The sequence below is a fragment of the Chrysemys picta genome, chromosome 6, assembly GCF_011386835.1.
Source record: "Chrysemys picta bellii isolate R12L10 chromosome 6, ASM1138683v2, whole genome shotgun sequence".
In the NCBI taxonomy this organism is placed as follows: domain Eukaryota; kingdom Metazoa; phylum Chordata; order Testudines; family Emydidae; genus Chrysemys; species Chrysemys picta.
This window is the reverse complement of record NC_088796.1, coordinates 4062326-4081408: the sequence shown is the minus strand read 5'-3', so window position 1 is coordinate 4081408 and position 19083 is coordinate 4062326. Positions and strand designations below refer to the sequence as shown.

General features: G+C 51.9%; 1 protein-coding gene across 8 annotated transcripts in view; it reads right to left on the bottom strand.

Annotated features, from left to right (window-relative positions):
• Positions 1–19083, bottom strand: part of CNTFR (ciliary neurotrophic factor receptor) — a 440626-nt gene that overhangs the window by 340494 nt on the left and 81049 nt on the right. For all 8 annotated transcript variants that reach the window (XR_010602077.1, XR_010602076.1, XM_065598664.1 and 5 more), the window contains exon 2: positions 14153–14258. The gene's annotated coding sequence lies outside the window, so the exon portion shown is untranslated. The remainder of the gene's footprint in view (positions 1–14152; positions 14259–19083) is intronic.

The following is a 19083-nucleotide window of genomic DNA, read 5'->3' as shown; positions in this document are numbered from 1 at the left end:
TCAAAGGCAAACAGTTGCAGAGACACAATGATCTCTCTGGGCTGCAGTTAAGATCCTTTCCCAGTAGCTGTGCCAATGCTCACCAATGCACCAGAAACTTCACGTGTGAACTTAGGACAGGAGAGCGGGGTTTTCACCACAGAAACAGAGCTTGCCCCATCTTCTGCTATTATGCTCCTATGGAACTAAACTAATCCAGGTTGCACAGGGCTACGCGTATACCTCGCATACACCACACATCAGTTCCCATGTTCACTGGCGCACACCCATTCACACACCACGCGGCTCAGTTCACACACTGCCCCACTCACACTCATTCACACACACTAACCATCCCCATCCTGTCTCGTGCCCCCCATCCTCCTGTGCACACACCGCACACTTCCATTCACACACGCTCGCTCCCCGTCTCTCCTCTCCTCACGTTGTCTCCTGCCATTCCAGACCCTCGCATCACACTCCCATTCACACGCATGGGTACCACCGGCCTTCAATTACTACACAGCAGGATCACATTTCGACTCTTACATGCAAACCATTTCCATAATCATTGTCGTTGCTCCTCCGCTGTTGTAAACATGGATTAGGGGCTGAGAGACAGAGATGAGCCGTCCCTGTGGATTAACCTGCACGTTGTTTTTTGTGACAACACCAATATAAGATCCAGACTTCTGTCCCTTGCAATGTGACAGCTGGTTCCCAGCTCCGTCAATTAGCGCTTCAGAGAGATGCTATGAGCCATTAGCCTCTGGCCCTCCCTGAGAAGCTGCTGCAGCTTCGAGTCCTTCCAAGCACCCAGATTCCTCGGCATTCCCATGAAAACCTGACGTCTGCCTGCACAGAGAGCACCAGCGCATGCTCTTGTGATTGGCTTTAGGGCACCGAGGCTGGAGCTACCCGACAATCTGCATGGGGTTGGAGGCAGGGCAGAGAGATCTGTGATGCGGGGACTTGACTGCATCCCAGGGGCAATGAATAAGTCAGGGTTCGACGCCCATCGTGCCCCGTAGCCTGGAGGCTTAGCCATCCCCAGGGTGGCCCGTTCAGACTCAGTTCCACCTCTGGGATACGCTCACCCCCTTGCCACATATCGCCCCGGCACACGGCTGGGCACTCAGCCTGGGCACTCCCCTAGCTGAACAACGGCAGGGCGGGGGAGACATCTGGATGCCACGCGATGCCTTGTGGCAGGTCCTGAGTGTGGAATGGGCAGAGGCCTGAGGCCCTGGGAATGCGAGATCCTTCCTATGCCACGCAGAGGGCGGCATAGAATTAGACACAGCGGCAAAGCAGAGATAACAAGGGGGTGAGTCCGATACACCACCACCAGCTGCTGTGCACATGGGTGGAGTGAGTCAGGGAAGAGCTTACAATAGCAACACCTGTTGTATTGGGTGTACGTTTCCCTCCAAGGACAGACAGACCATTGCTTCACCAGGTTCTTCGGCGCGGTAACCCCTCTCCCCCCCGTCACACCCCTGCCAACCCTATCGACTTGTTTACAGTCCACACTGCGCATCCCCAGCTAGAAATTAGCTCCAGAAAGGTAAATTACACGAGCCAGAAGATTTGATGGAACACACCCATTGGGTGGCTTGGAGATGCTATTAATGGAGAACTTTCACTAATTGCTTTTGTGTAACTGGGGGCGGCTAGGCAGAACTGGGTAATAAACGAGAGCCAATTACATTTTCTCTCGGTCTTTATTTTATTACGTCGAATTCATCAGCTGATGAAGAGCCCCTAGACGACGGCTCATGGCCTAAGGGAAGGGTCATTTAATTCCCCGCTTGGGAAAGCACAGAGGGAACTTTTCCCAGGTGCACAGACTAAACCTCTGTGCCACGAAAGAAGCCCAGGGTCCCACCCCCGCTGCCTGTTCCAGCTACTTAGACTCTAAGTTCTGGGGCAGGGACTGTCTTTTCCTGCATGTCTGTGCTGTGCCTGGCACAATGGGACCCCGGTCTGGGTCTGCGCAGCATCCGACACACTGGGGGCTTGATCTCAGTTGGGTTCTGCACAGTCCCTGGCCCAACGGGGGCCCTGATCTCAGTCGGGGTCTCTAGGCGCTACCGTAGCAAATGTAACGAGTGGCTGGTCCATCCACAGAGAAGAGTTTCGTTTGCCTTGCACGGGTTCATGGGGGAGGCCACAGCTGCATCTCTTCCTCCCATTCCTGCCCCCCACCCTTGGCAAACCTGTGCGGCGAATGTTTATAGTGCTCTTGTGAGCGCTAGTCAGGGGGCCCAGCAAATGCACCTGCCAGCGCACAGCGGCCTCTGCCTGATGTATCCGGCCAGCTGGGAGGTGTGGCCAAGCCTGCACATACTGCTTCTTCCAAACGCTGTCATCACCGTATGGAGCCAGGCTGCGGGAGAAGTGGTGTGTACTCCAGATCACCCGGCCAATCACCATGCATGCTGGACGGCTCCTGCACTCAGCGGCTACCGCTTTGCTCTCTGCTGGCGTATGCCTCTGTCGTGGGGCAGAATCCTACCAATGTCCGGCCCTTGGCCGTACAGCTCAGCCTGTGTTCCCTGCCATCCTGGCATACAAGCCATTTACCACCACCGGAGAACATTCACATTACGGCATCACCTGGGCGACAGACTTCAGTGTCCATGTAATTCATGGAGAGACTGAGTGAAGCCCATGCTGGCGCCCTGTCTAACTGAGCGATTATCTATGGCACGCCTCGCTGCAGTGTCTAAGCACCAGGGTATCCAAGGCCCTGCTTCAGAGTTAGTGAAGTGACTGCCAGACAAATTCCAAGGTAGGGGGAAAGTGTCATTTTTCTTGAAAAATTATTAGTAAAGTTCTTTAAAAAGTTTCTTTCTGGTTAGTTTCTTTAAAAAGACCCTGATTTATGAATATTCTTGCAGACTTACAAGCCGTGTGAGATTCGCCGACACTCGTGGGTTCACGTTATTCATGCTGGCTACTGAACAATTGTGAAAACGCTCCTGAATTCTAAGTATTGCATGAATCGCTATCGGTCCCAACGTTCAGACCAGACAGTGCGGTAGTTGCTTTCTATTGCAGGCCTGTCTGAAATATTTCAGCCAGGCAAGCAGGGAGCAGATACAAGCACCCTGAGGCTCAGCTAACCAATCCCAAACAACTAGCCATCAACGCCAACAGCATGTGAACCAACTATCTGGGAAACACTTCTGAGGACCTGGTCTGTCCCTAGGGCCACAGGACGGGTTTGTGCACAATTGGTATCCAAGAGAGGCTAGATTCAGAGTGAACAGCATTGAGCTATTTATTGACAACCACCTGGACTGTTAGCACTGGGCCAAACTCCTCAGCCTCCCCACTCAGCATTTAGTCACTCTTTCCTCAGCAAAGTCTGCTGAATGGAGTATTTATTGTTGTTCTGGCCAATCACTGAAATGGTCCACTTGGAGGAATGACTTTCAGCGCTTCCTTGAGGAAATCTTTACCAAGATTGATTTTAGAATCAGAGAAATGTGGGGCTGGAAAGGGACCTCGAAAGGCGTCTAGTCTAGTGGTTCTCAACCAGGGGCACATGTACCCCTGGGGGTATGCAGGGGTCTTCCAGGGGATACATCAACTCATCTAGCTAGTTGCCCAGTTTTACAACAGGCTACGTTAAAAGCACCAGCGAAGTCAGTACCAACTAAAATTTCATACAGACAATGACTTGTTTATACTGCTCTATAGACTATCCACTGAAATGCAAGTACAATATTTATATTCCAATCCATTTATTTTATGATTATATGGTAGAAATGAGAAAGTCAGCACTTTTTCAGTACCAGTGCGGCTGGGACACTTTCGTATTTTTATGTCTGTTTGTGTAAGCAAGTCGTTTTTAAGTGAGGTGTAACTTGGGGGTACGCAAGACAACGGAGACTCCTGAAAGGGGGACAGTATTCTGGAAAGGTTGAGAGCCCTTAGTCTAGTCCAGGCCCCTGCGCTGAGACAGGACCAAATAAACCTAGACCATCCCTCACAAGTGTTTGTCCAACCTGCTCCTAAAAAACTCTGATGGGGATCCCACAATCCCCCTAGGTCGCCTATTCCATAGCTTAACTCTCCTTGGAGTTAGAAAGTTTTTCCTGATATCTAACCTACATGTCCCTGGCTGCAAACTAAGCCGATTCCTTCTTGTCCTACCTTCAGTGGACCAGGAGAACAGCTGATTACTGTCCTGTGTATAACAGCCCTTAACATATTGGAAGGCTGTTCTCAGGTTCCCCCCTCAGTCTTCTCTTCTCTAGACTAAACATGCCCAGCTTTTCACCTCTTCTCCGGAGAATTGCAATCGGACCCGGCCCAGCACCAAGCCACGAGCTGAAAAGCATCGGGTTGAGAAACACAAATCAGATCTTAGCGTGAAGGGAGTGAACCTCCTCTCTCTGCACTGCCCGGCATGCCAGTCATTAAAACTCCTGCCAGGGAAGGCGCATTTCGGACCCTTCAGACAGTCCCACAGTGGATTAAGCCGTCGGGTTTACAGCTCCTTAGAGCCAGGGAAAGGGATCCTGACAGTACATAGTCATGCACATCAGCTCTCCTGCAGCATCCTGGCACTCCTCTGGCCTTATCAGCACCTCTGCTGCCCCACCCCCTTCCCCGGGAAGGGGGCAGGATTGCGGTGAAGGCTGCCCAATGAGGGCAAACTGGGTGCATGATGAAAGCAAGGAATGGGTGCCAGGCTGTGGATGATTCATCCAAGTTAGGGACTGTTCTGTCGGTGGCACCCAGAGTCTGGGTATTTCTCGGCTTCCCCTAGGGCAGGTTTTGCTACGAGCAGAACGGGAGGCCTTCCGAAAGCTCAGAGCAGCGCCTCACCCAGTGGAGATGTAACATTTAGACTCAGTCTTCCGCCTTGTCCACACAAACATTGCCCCAGAGTAAATCAAACCGATTTAGCTAACCTAGGGCAAACTCCTCGGGGACACACTTCCATCAGTTCTAGCGGTTTGCTGGTGCTTGTGTAAATTTATCAACACAAAAATTCAACTGATATAAGCCAGCTTTAAATCAATTTAAGTGCATCTGTAACCCACACTCCTCCGGGGTGTGGTGCTCTGTCCCCTCTAATGGCACCAAGACCACTTAGAGATGAAAGAGTCTGCGGCAGCCTTAGCTAAGGGCCGTGCGGCTTTTCACTCATGCAGTAGAGGCTCATGCATTAGCTTCAGAAGTCCCAGGTTCGATCCCGCCCGCCGACAACTGGGGTCTGTCGGCGTTACACATCCACACACGAAGTCGCATCTGTTGAAGTGAATGGGTCTGGATTCGTCCCTTTCATGAAACTGGTGCCCTGTGTGTGTGTGTGTGTGTGTGTGTGTGCGCGCGCTCACCTGCACGCACCAGGCCTTAACAATGGAGCAGGAAATACTCTGTCAGGAGCAAACTTTCTTGTGCCATTCCAGCTGCTCCCCGGTACCAGCCAGGCTGGGGGCGAACCCATTGGACAGTCCATTTGCATCTCTGCTGCCGGGCTCAGAGGCACCCCCAAAAAAAGCAAGCGATTCAGGTTCAATTCCTGTCTCAGGTGACGATTCAGACCGTTTCTTGTTTTATCCAAGGCCTTTGGGGAAAGGCCTTTTGTCATTCGCTATTTGCCTGTCCGGCACCAAACGTGGAGGCCTTCGGGCCCGTCTACACCATGTAAGTTATGAGTTCCGAGGGAGCTTTAGAAGGAAAATTAACTCGCATTTTCTGAAGCCCTTTTGCCCATGTGGCTTGTCTCCCCCTGAGCGCAGCACTCGGCTCCTTTGTTGCTGAGGAGATGTGCTAACATGGGAAATGCATCACGCGGTGGAGAGAACCGGCCTACGTCCACAGCTACAGCAGAATCCGAGAGGCAATAGAGGCAGAGAGAGGCGAAGTGATTTGCCCAGCATTCAGCCACTCGAGGGCAGAGCTGGGATTAAAACCAAAGAGCTCCCACCCTGCCCCCAGCGTCATGCTCCCTGATACGGATGTTGCTTTAGCGCTGCGATAGCATTGAAGACAGAGAGAGAAAAACCTCAGCCCAAGAAGCACAGCTGCCTACCTGTTTGTCTGCTTCCTGAGTGCTCGCTGCTGCTGCATCTGAGTACCTCCCAATCCCTAGCCGATTGCATCGGCTTGGCACCGTGGCGGGAGAGGGGAGAAGGGTTTTCCCCCATTGTGCAGATGGTGAACCAAGGCACAGGGAAGACTTGCCTAGATTCACGCAGGGAGGCTGAGCTGGGAATTGAACCCATGTCTCGTGAGTCCCACCCCAGTGCTTTAACCATGAACCCCCCCTCCCTCCACGTCATTCCATGCTACTAGAAATGCACAGGTGTATGGGTGGGTGGGGGTAGGAGTGGGTGATTTTTTTTTCTAGGGCCTCACCTACACAGGACATTACCACACAAACCTTTTCTCCTCCACATGGGCCCACCTACCTCCTTCCTCCTCTCCCTCCCCGCCTTGTCTCCATTTCCATCTCAAGCCCCTCTCCCCTGGGTACTCTCTCCTGCTTCCATTTGCGCCTATATTTTACCGCCGAGCCTGCTGTCACTCACGTAACCTTGCCTGTTTAGTAATTTGTGGCAATAAAGTGTCACTGTAGAGAAAAAATACAGCATCCCCGTGGCGTATAAATCTCCAGTCCATAAATTGCGCAGTGCCGGCAGGCGCCCCTCCCCTCTCTTTTTGTGTAAGTGTGACCGTCTAGGAAGAAAAGGAGCCACGCTGGTGTGTGATCTTACAGGAGAGCAGCCTCTTAGCCACCTTCGTTAGGGACCCTAACGAGCGCCGAGTGGCTGGCGTGTGCTGTGACTGCACTGGAGCCATGGGGCCGCGGCAGAAGTTTCCCAGAGCCAGACAGTAACGAAGACACAAGTTGCTGAGATGCACTAGTGACATTCCAGGCTCCCTCCCTGCCACCCTGTATCACCCTCCCTGCACCGGGCTGCAAAACAAACACAATCCAGGGATGGGTTAAGAAATCCAGGGTCCCATCGGCACCATGATGCGGACCCCCCTTCCTCTGCTCCTGCCCCCACTTGGAGAGGCCCTTACCCAACCGGAGAAGCAGAGGGAAGCAGCCTAGGGGCCCCCTTGGGAGACTCTGCCTCCTTGGGCGTAACATGGGTCCCCCCTCTGATCCAGAGAGGCTGGAGGAGAAGCAGGGTGGCTCCCTAGTATGTACCCCAACAATCACAGTTTATCTGCTGCATGTGTGGGACCCAGTGCGCCTTCCTCCTCCGCCACATACTAAATCCTCTACCAGGATGGTGCTGGCAGGGGCTCCCCAGAGAAGTGGGCCTTGGAGCTTGCAACTAATTGACACATCTGGGGCAACTCCCATGTCCAACCTTCTGTCGCAGGCTCTGTGCAGACTCAGGCAGATGCCCCTCCATTGGTTACATTCAAGACACATTTTCAAGGTTTCTTTGCAACCATTGTGGGCTAGAAACTTTCTTTTAGTGGGAGCAGGGATTCCGGTGTAATCACAGAAGCTGGGTCCATAGGCACAGGCCTATGGCTTCACCTGTCCCTGTCAATAAAAGCAGTAAGGGGCAAACCCCATCGCCCTTCTCCTCCCTTCCCTCTACGAATGCAAAGGGCTCTGCCCAAAGCACAGAGCAGTGCAATGCTGCTACCAGGGGAGGGGGCAAGACTGGGGACCCTGCACCGCATGCGGGGGGAGGAGGGAGCGGTGCAAACCCTTGCAGAGCCAAACCCAATGAGAGCTCCATGAATGCCACCAATGCAGAGGGAACGTGCCAGGTCTGATCCATCCACTGCTTCGTGCATCCATCAGCCGTTCCCCAACCCATGCAGGGGGAGGAACATGCAGCGACTGCAGTGAGAGCATGTGCTGTCCCCAGTTGCAGGAGCTAGGAATGGGAGAGGAGGATCATGGGGGATAGCATCCAGATGTGGAGTGGGGCCAGAAGAGAGCGCTCCCCGATCGATCGCCATCCCGACTGGAGAGTTCGATCCAAGTCAATGGGAGGACCTGGCTGTTGGGAAGGAGAGAAAGTGAGGGGGAAGAGAGGGAGTCCGGAACGGACAGCAAGAGAGGCTCTGGTGCGTGTAGCCAGAGCATGGCGGCCGGCGGGAAACAGCCTGGCCCCAGGTTGGCACATGCTTGCAGTGGCCTGGACTGCACTGCTCTTTGCCAGACATGGTAGAATGACACTCTCGCTGAAGGATGCTGCTTTTACCAGAAAAATGCTGTTCGCACTAGGAGAACCAGCATCGTCAGTACGGGCTCTGTCGCGCAGCAGGTCTCAGCCTTCTCCAGGGACGTGTCTTACTCCGTGGCTATTGCTCACAGACATTCCCCGATCAATTTTCAAACTACCAATACCAGTAAGAAATACAGTCATCTCTTTAGCGTGTATTGGACAAGAGGAATGGTTTGTCTGAAGTACTGAGACATACCTACTGCTAGGAAAAACCCATGAGCTATGAAAGCAATCTAGGCTGCGGACTATCCATATGAACACACCAAGCCGTGCATCCGACCTTGCTTTCTTTCGTCTTCTTCTTTATAGCCAGAAGTATTTAGTGTCATCTTGCTGCTATCCTTCTGGCTGTGCACACACACACACACACACACACACAATATCTCAGGATGAGGGCACCAACGAATGCCCATCATGCGTAAAGCTAGAGAGTCCCATATCGAAGTTCTGTCCCTGTTCTAGCATCCGCACTGAAATCCCAAACGTTACTTATGAATATAAATACACTTGTGAAATTTCATAGCCCGTCTAAAGCCCATACGTGGTTTTATCAAGAATGCATTCGCTTCCAGTCTCGCCCACTCGTCAATGGAAAACATGGGCAACAGCTAACAACTCCCTGGAGAGGGACAAAACCCAAACGAACGGAGAGCGAAGGATGTTTGCAATGTTCTGCGTGAGCATTAAAAACACCATCAGGGAAGAGACGCGTCTCCCCAGGGGCTCAGGAATGGTGTGCGACATGGGGAGAAACACACAACTCAGGCATGAAAATTAACATGCCACCAATAGAGATGAAACCCATCAAACAAGCCACCCGAGCTGGTCGCTAACCACGAAACCAGACAAGTGCAAACAACCTCCTATCTTCCCCCCTTCCCATGTGCCATCTGCAAGTGAGAACAGACAGCACCGGCCATTCAAAGCCGCGCAACGTCACACAGCCTGCAAAGCAGAACAGCAGCATATGGACAACAGCCCCAAGTCAAACACGCCCTGGGATGATGCCGTGTGATGTGCTACCGAGGCTGAATGAGGCAAACAACCATTCGGGGAGCAGCTAGGGGGCAAGGAAAACAACAGAGCATAAGCCACCCCAACCCCCAAACAGGAGACAGGACAGGAGAGAGAGATTCTTCTTCGGCTCCTGCATCCCCGTCCCCAGTTCCCTGCAGAAACATGGGCTCAGTGCCCTTACACTGGTCTCTATTACTCGACCCAAGTGAGGACTTCAGCAATTTCCCGCAAAGCAGGCCCGGAACTGAACTAACCCCTTTCAGGCTTCTAGCCTCTCCACCGTCCCTCACTGCCCCCCAGAAAAAAAAAAACCCCTTACATATACAATTGCAGGCACACTGAGGAACCCGACTGAGCGGATTTCCCAGAGTGGCTCCAAGCAGCCGGCTGTTTTACCCTCCCGGCGCTGGTTCTAACCCCCAGGGGGGCAACTGGGTTTGGGTGGGAAGGTCTGTATCCAGAGCATGCTGCATCCAGCGCAGCGCAGCGTAGTAAAGCATGGGACAAGGCATGCAGATCATCAAGCCCTTGAAACCCGTCTGACGGCGGGCTCAAACGAACAACTCCTGCCCCATGGAGATTGCTAGGAAAAGCATTTAAGACCCTGGAGAGAAATTAGAGGATAACTTTGTCCACTGGCTCATTTGTCCATTCAAAGGTTGGTGCAAGGAAGTGTGGTCCAGGGGTGAGGGGGCTAGCCTAGGACACCTGGGTTCAATTCTTGGCTCAGCCACTGCCTTCCTGTGTGACCTTGGACATATCACTTAATTGACCCCATGGCTCAGTTCCCCCCCTGTAAAATGGGGTGAATATCGTACCTCCCTGGAGCGGTTAGAGAGGCTGGAACGTATCATGACCGTGAGGCACTCAGATACCGTGGTGCTGAGGGCAATGTAAGTACCCAGAGAGAGTGCCTGTTGTGGCTGTGAAGTCCTGAGTGGCCAATGGTGTGTAGCATCGTGATCATTACAAGGTTATTCATAGGTTCCAAGGCCAGAAGGGACCACTGTGATCAGCGAGTCTGACCCCCTGTAGAGCCCAGGCCAGAGACCTGCCCCACACTAATTCCCAGAGCAGATCTTTTAGAAAAACATCCAACCTTGATTTACCAAATGGTCAGTGATGGAGAATCCTCCACGCCCCTTGGTTAATTGCTCCAGTGGTTAATTACCCTCCCTCCTCTGTTCTTCTCCCCCCCGGTAAGTGGGTCATTCAAGTGCTGCTGACCCCTTGGTATTGATGCGGATGCAACATGTAATTCCAGGTTGCTGCTGCCTTCCAGGGGAACGAAGATCCTTTCCAAGAGGACCACTCCCTGAGACGACATTTCATTTGCACCTCGCCCTTCAGGGTCTGGCAGCTCCAGGTGGGCTCCAACACAGGCAAACTGAACTGCCGTGTGCATAGCAGAGGGGGGAAGACTGTGGGGACTGGTCCTCCTGCCAGCCAGGCATCTTCCCAAAAGAGTGCAACAGGGCTAATGTGGGGTGCCGTTTATCACAATTCATACAGAAGCTCCTCTCCCGCACACAGGCAGATGCAGGAGAGGTGGAAGCACCCGTAATTGGGACCAGCCCCGTGCAAAATTCATTCCAGGTAATGAAACAAACGATCCCCAGACAGATGGATTTGCTGCTCCCTCCTTTCCTTGACCTATTGCTGTTTGGCTTGGACAGCTCAACGTGGCCTTATCGGCAGATCGGCTTGCAGCCGCGGCACTCTGCCAGCCTCCCTTGTTCCAGAGCACTGGGTAATATAATTTTTTTTTTTAATATTTATGGGCCAGATCACATGCCTTATTAAGCCAGACCTAAATCATTCCTCCACCAGCCCCCACCTCCAAGATCCTGTGGAATGTGCCTGCCATTAAACACGCAATTAGCCTGCATTTACAAATCTGCAAAAGGCTCTGGCCAGCCATTCATCGCTCACCAGTGGGGATTTTATGCCTCCCACCAGCTGAGTCCATCTTGTTCGCTGTCTAATTAGTCACCGGCAAGCCAATTCCATTGGAACCGGCTGCAGTGCCACGAGCTACCAAAGTACTACGGCCTCCTCCTCAGAGAGCGGGGGACCGGCCCGTGTCTTTGGACAAGTAAATGTCTGAGTCCTGCCAGCTCTAGGACACAGGCCTGGCCTGCTCCGGGCAGCTGCTGCGTGCTCTCACTTTCCCTTGACCGTGGTGAGAGGTCCTGCTGGTGCTGCGGGGGCCCCCAAGGGGGAAAATGGGGACATCCCTCCCCCTCCTTAGAACCCCCCAGACCCAGAACTGTGCAGGGGAGAACACGCTTCTTGAGGGCAGTAAGACCCACGTGGCATCCCCTCTCCCCCAGCCACGTGGCCTTTGGGAGGGAGGAACCAGCCCAGGAGCAGGTCAAGCCAGGACTATCGGACACTGCTGAGGTCATTCCCGACGTTGCACCCTGAACGTTCCATCCTCTGTGCTGATTGGCTGCTCGCCTCAACCCTCACCTGCGCCCCGCCTCCCACCCAGCCAATTCCCAGCTAGCGGAACCCCACGGAGAGGATTTCAATCACAAAACAAATGCGGAACTGACATGCCATTTGCCCCCATCACACAGTGGTCCCTCTGCTCGTGCGGCAGACCCCTCCCCTCCATCCTTTGTCTATTTACATTGCAAGCTCTTTGGGGCAGGGACTGTCTCTTGCTTTATGTCTGTCCGGCACCTTGCACGACGTGGCCTGATTCTGCACTGCCACAATCCACGTGAGAAATAACGGATAAAGCCCCCAACACCTGGCGGGATTGGAGCTTTCAGACCCTGCTCTTGCAAGCTACTGGGCAGCGCCAACGCCAGGAGTTGGGTGAATGCGGCCTGTTGACCTCAACAGAAGCTGACAATACTCAGCACCCTTTGTGGGAGGTGCTCTGCTCCTGGCAGGATCGGACCCCAGTCTCTCTGGTTGGCATACGTGTTCTGCACGCATCCCGCTTCTCCCGCTAAATGAGCATCCGGCCAACAGGCTAGGAAAATACCAGCCCAGCAGGGGTTAACAGAAAGGCCCAGATGGAACGTGTCCATTGCTGATGTGGGCCCTGGCAGTGACACCACCTTGGAGGGGATCACTCCACAACCAGGGCTGGCTCGGTGCTTTGACGCTGTATGACCCCACCAGGAAAGGGATAGGATCAAAACAGATCAGGATGCGCTGGCCCAAGGGCACCCCAGACAGAGAGCCAGAAGCACCACCGCTCAGAACCACCACTAACCCAAACCCCTCTTTCCCTGCTGCCTGGCTCGGACGATTCCAAAAGCAACGTGACAGAGCCGCATTCGTACTCCTCCACTGCTTAACACCAGCGAGCGCCAGGGGACGGATCATTCAGCAAAGCCAAGGAGAGAAACAAGCAGCATTTAACCATTAGCATGTGTGTAAGGAGACCCTTAATAAACTCTTTTCCCTCGTTCCTGTCTGCCTTGCTCCGGGCCACTAATCCAATTGAGCAGAGCTCAGCGCTTGTAACAAAGCTGTGACACATTTGTCAGGTCCCTGACTAGACCCATGGCTAATTTTACAACACTAATTTATCTTAGCATATTATATCGCTTTAATTTCATCCCCCCGGATCCCATTACCACCGCCGTACCTTGTAGCCAATGTGTACCGGTAATTGCTATTATTAGCAACGTACTCCACTGGAGATGCCCTGCAAATAAAGGGAGCAACAAGCAATCCAGCCATCAGGCCAGCATGCACTGAATCAGAAAGGGAAGCAGGCCAGCCCGCCAGGAAAACAAGGCGGCAGAAAGAGGAGGAAAAGGTGGCACCTGGACATGGACAAATGGGATGAAATAAAGGTCAAACTCTACTTTTGGTGACACTGGTGTAAATCCGGAGTGACTCCGCCGGCAGCAAGGGAGCCAGGCTGGTGTAAATCCGGAGTGACTCCGCTGGCAGCAACGGAGCCATGCTAATGTAAACGTGGAGCCACTCTAATGCTCTGCATTTACACCCCGGCTTTCCCAGTTGCAATCGACTCCCCTGTGTTATGCAAACAATGGCGATTCCAATTTGAATGTCATCCTGCCCTGCAATCTAGGGACACATACATATTTTTTAAACGCAGCAGCCCAGAACATCTAATGACCTCACTGCTTCTGATGGGGTTCCAAATTCAGGTCAAGGAATTCTCCCTGCGTTAGTCAGAACAGTCCCAAGATACCTCTGGGGCCACTTCATTTTACCGCTGTCTAGCCTGTGACAACATGTCCCTGTGTCACTACACAACATCTGCACATGGTGACACGACAGCTCAGTCTTGGATCGCAAAGCTGAGAGGAGACAATTTTATCTAGGGAGAGAAGGGCCAACCGCTCCCCACAACAGACTGTGCCAAGGAGGCAGAAGGCAATTGCTTGTGTGCTGGACACCGGCCAGAGCAGTAGATGGAACCCACCTACCAAGGCTAGAGGTGATACTCAACCAGCAAAAGCCATCATCAAAGATGGTGCAGCGTCCCTTGCACTGGTTCGGGACTGACTGAGAGACCTGCTTGTTTGGAATCACCAGAACCACTCTGCTTTCCTGGAGAGTCTCCCAAAGAAATGCTGACCCTGCTCAGCTCAAGAACAAACGTTGACGCTGCTTATCCAAGAATGGAGCCCAAGTCGTGCTGGCAGGAAACCTTTCCACAGAACCCCCTTCCGTGAGCACTCAGAGATCTGCACTTTCATGTGTCGCCCAGCTGAAGCTGGATGTCTCTTCCCAAGAAGCTAAATAACTAAACAAATGGCAAAAGCACGGTCTAAAAGCTCCAAATAAATAACGAGGCAGCACCTGCCTCCTTGGCAGTCGGCATCGGGAGGAGAGGGGCACGGCAGGCTAGATTCCGAGCTCCTGGATGCGCCGTCTGGCAGTGATGCTCAAAGCGAAACAAATGGGGCTGTGACTAAACAACCTCTTACCTTTCCACCGGTCTGAATTCCCAAGCGTGTCCCCGATTTCTCATCAAATTCCTCGGGATTCCTCCACACGCTGCACTTGACCCTGGCGGGGTAGAATTGGGATTTCCTTTAAAAAGGAAAGAGAAAACTACTGTCAGAGATTGGTACCGCTACTTTGTCGCCACCATTTTTCTGGGTGGGATTTCCCACGCTCACTCCTCTGGGTGGGGCCCCGCTTCTGGCTGAGACTCGGTAGCTGGTGGCCAGAACAGCGTGCATGGCTCATCGAAGTAAAAAAATAATTCTCATAGGGTTGTTCCTGCCCCATCCCGAAACGTGTGTTAATTTCGTTAGTTCAATGTATACGAACTGGGGTGGGGGAGGTGTCTGTTTGCCCTGGCGTTGTCTTTGATCTGATTTAAAGAAATAATATGAATCAGTTTGGAAAAGAAAAGACTGAGAGGGGACATGATAGCAGTTTTCAGGTATCTAAAAGGGTGTCATAAGGAGGAGGGAGAAAACTTGTTCACCTTAGCCTCTAAGGATAGAGCAAGAAGCAATGGGCTTAAACTGCAGCAAGGGAGGTCTAGATTGGACATTAGGAAAAAGTTCCTAACTGTCAGGGTGGTTAAACACTGGAATAAACTGCCTAGGGAGATTGTGGAACCAGGGGCAGGTGCCCATGTGCACGAGGCGCACCTAAGATTGTCAACTGAGTCAGGGTTGGGTCTTTGCTTCTTGTTGGTACAGGCTTGGGCCAAACCCAAATCAAGGCCTTAAGTTATTAGGGGAATAAATGAGGATCATAAACTATAGCCCCAAACTTACTATTGGCATTTAATGGATCAGCCACATACGAGAGTTTGGCTCATTAACTTTCCTTGGTGCTTTTTTTAATGCTTTGCATTAGGGGATAATCTGCGCATAGCACATTTAGATGCTTTGCAATAGGCCAGCGGCTTTCAGCCTTTTTTCATTTGCGGACCCCAAAAATATTTTGCCTGGAGGTACGGACCCCTTTGGAAATCGTAGACCTAGTCCGCGTTGAAAACCACCACAATAGGCATCTCTACCTCATTTTATAACCCAGTTACAACGAGTACATCTCACGCCATTGGGGCTGCAAAGGGACTTTCCCAGGAGCAGCAGCAACTTTCGGAAACGTTGGTGTCCCATCTGCATTTAGGGGTCACCCCAAAGCCCTGGGAAATCGACAGAAGACTTTCTGTTGACTTCAACAGGCCACAGCAAGGGTTAAAAAAACCTGACCCCAAAGGCCTGTAAACGATAAATAAATAAGTGAAACCTCATTGGGCATCTGTGCGGCTGATTGAGAAACTCTCATTTGCAAAGCGCTGGGAAATAATTAAAAAGTTTTCCCGGAGCCTAAGGAGGGAAGCAGCCCGTTTGTCACGCCAGCAGCGCGTGGCGCGCTGCAATTTATCACACCTGTCAGGTGTCAGGCGCTGAAATATTTAACTCCGCCAGCCCCGAGCCGAGCCTGCGCCGCGCCCCATCACTCACAGCAGATTCTGCCGGACATATGGGAGCCAGCGATCGAGGGAGCTGGCAATGATGGACGGAGATGACAGAGGGCTCCCCCGCCCTTCGCCGGCTCGGCTGAGAGGCCGACAGGACTGTTTTACAGCTCTGAATTGCAGATGAAGTAAACAGACAAGGCCGGGTTGGAACTGAATCACAGCGCCAATTCGTCACCACCTGTCGGAGAGCAGTTGAGGCTGCCCAGGGTGATGGCGGGAGGGAAATGGGAGAGAGATCCTGGATGGATAGGGAAATTCTTAGTGGATTCCTCAGATCCATCCACAAAGATGCAGCTCCCAAGGGGTAAGCAAGCAACCCACCCCCATTCCTCATCCCCTGACCGCCCCCTCCCAGAACCTCCACCCCCTACTCCCTGTCCCCTGACTGCCCCCCCCCCCCGGGACCCCCTACCCCTTATCCAACCGCCCCCGCTCCCCACCCCCTTACCATGCCGCTCAGAGCAGCAAGAGCTTGCAGCCCTGCTGCCCACACTGCCCGGCAGGAGCCGCGGACCAGAGCGTGGGCGGTGCGGCGATCTGAGGCTGCAGGGGGGCGGGACAGCAGGGGAGGGGCTGGGGGCTAGCGTCCCCGGCCAGGAGCTCAGGGGCCGGGCAGGACGGTCCCACAAGCCGGATGTGGCCCGCAGGCCGTAGTTTGCCCACCTCTGGCCTAGATGACTCGAGCGCTCTCCTTGCCCTCCGTTGCTATGGTTGCAGGAAAAGAGGGAGGCCCATTGGCAGGTGACATGACAGGGGAGAAGTTGCACTCAGGCTGTCCCGTGGATTAAAAAAGACTCCAGTCTCCAGGGACTGCCCAATCCAGGACCCTTCACCAGCATGAAACCCACTTTGTAATTCTTGGGGGAGAACAAAGCACACACTCACACACCTGTATCGTGGCTATTTCCCTGGCAACAGGATGGAAACCATAAGAACATCAGAGCGGCCACACAGGGTCAACCCAAAGGTCCATCTAGCACAGGTTCATCAGTGGCCAACGCCAGGTGCCCCAGAGGGAATGAACATAACAGGGAATCAAGTGATCCATCCCCTGTCGCCCATTCCTAGCTTCTGGCAGAGACTAGGGACACCATCCCTGCCCATCCTGGCTAATAACCATTGATGGATCTATCCTTCGTGAACTTATCTAGTTCTTTTTTGAACTCTGTTATAGTCTTGGCCTTCACAACATCCTCTTGCAAGGAGTTTGACTGTGCATTGTGTGAAGATATTACTTCCTTTTGTTTGTTTTATACCTGCTGCCTATTAATTGCATTTGGTGTCCCCTAGTTCTTGTGTTATGAGAAGGAATAAATAACACGTCCTTATTTAACTTTCTCCACACCAGTCATGATTTTATAGACCTCTATCATATCCCCCCCTTAGTCGTCTCTTTTCCAAGCTGAAAAGTTCCAATCTTATTAATCGCTCTTCATACAGAGCCGTTCCATACCCCTAATCATTTTTGTTGCTCTTTTCTGAACCTTTTCCAATTCCAATATATATTTTCTTTTGAGATGGGGCGACCACATCTGCACACAGTATTCAAGATGTGGGTGTACCATGGATTTATATAGAGGCAATGTGATATTTTCTGTCTTATTATCTATCCCTTTCTTAATGATTCTCAACATTCTGTTCACCTTTTTGTCTGCCGCTGCACATTAAGTGGATGTTTTCAGAGAACTATCCACAAGGACTCCAAAATCTCTTTCTTGAGTGGTAAAGGCTAATTTAGACCCCATCATTTTATAGGTATAGTTGGGATTATGTTTTCCAATGTGCATTTCTTTGCATTTATCAACATTGAATTTCATCTGCCATATTGTTGCCCAGTCACCCAGTTTTGTGAGATCCCTTTGTAACTCTTCGCAGTCTGCTTTGGACTTCACAATCTTGAGTAGTTTTGTATCATCGGCAAAATTTGCCATCTCACTGTTTACCCCTTTTTCCAGATCATTGATGAATATGTTGAACAGGACTGGTCCCAGGACAGACCCCTGCGGGACACCACTATTTACCTCTCTCCATTCTGAAAATCATGAGGCGCCTGCAACACTTACAATGCAAACCACTGAGTAATTCTGTAAACAGGCCCCGGCTCTGTAAAATCCTGAACGAGGCCCCAGAATCTTTTGCAAATTGTGGCCAATTTCAGAGGGAAATTCTAGATTGACAGGATCCAACTGGGCTCGCCTGACACAAGGATCCCACCGGGAGCTCCATATGCACTGAATGTAACATATCACCCACTCACCTGGATACCCTTGCAAGATGGAGGTCTTGATGAATTCACACGATCGCAGGAGGACTAAGCAGCACACCAAGCTGTGGCCTCCAACGCACACAGATAGCAGAGACAAAAGCTAAGTCACGCACACAGACACACACATCCCATGAGGGACGAGAACTCTGGGTCTCGAGCTACAGAAATGCAGTCGTCTTCCAAAGAAAACTCCATCCACCTCCTCTTCTCAGGCTTCTAGTCACTACACTGTTCAGCCAGCAGAGGGTACTGGCTCACACCCACACACAACATTAGACAGCACCGAGGTCTATCTGAGCAGTCCTGATTCATTTTCCCTAGACAACAGCAACCAGCAGTCCCAGAAGCTATGGGGCCTACTTCTCTTCTCACCGATCCTGGTGGCGATCGGGCGAAATCCCCTTGAAGACAATGAAGTTCCACGGGTGCAAGCGAGAGGAGCTTACATGATAAACTCCGTCCAATAAAGGGCAGGAGTGTGTATTTAATATTTATTTTAATATATATGTACACAGATGTTGAATCCCTGCGCTGTGGGACATTAATCTCAACCCTTTAACCGTGGCACACAAACGCATGCACAGACACATAAACACACATATTTTTCAGCATTGGGCCAAATTTAGGTGGATTTTCACGGGGACAGCAAAAGGTACATCCCTGACTCCAGCGAGACACCCCACTGCTAAATATCACAGCCTTGTTCCAAAGCCGGGAGGTGCAAGAGCATCTCAGTGAAACAGAATCATAGAATTCATCATTGTAAGAATCATAGAACCGGAAGTGACCTCGAGAGTCCCCTGCACTCATGGCAGGACTAAGTATTATCTGATCATCCCTGACAGGTGTTTGTCTGGGCAAAACAACATTCTTTTCCCTAACTTCATTCTGAGAAAGTTAAACTGGTTTTGCTGCAATTTTCCCAGAACATTTCACGCTGAAGCAGACACCCCGAATGGGACATCGCAGCTCCAATGGTTAAAGTTGGTAATTAACAATCACGGAAAATAGTCTTGTAATCAACTGTGGTGGGCAACCTTAACGATAGGCATCACATCTGTAGTAAGTTACACCCCCACTTATTGACCACAGGAAATCATTTTCCCTGCCTAAAGCCAGTTGCTCTAAAAAAAAGCTGACCTCAC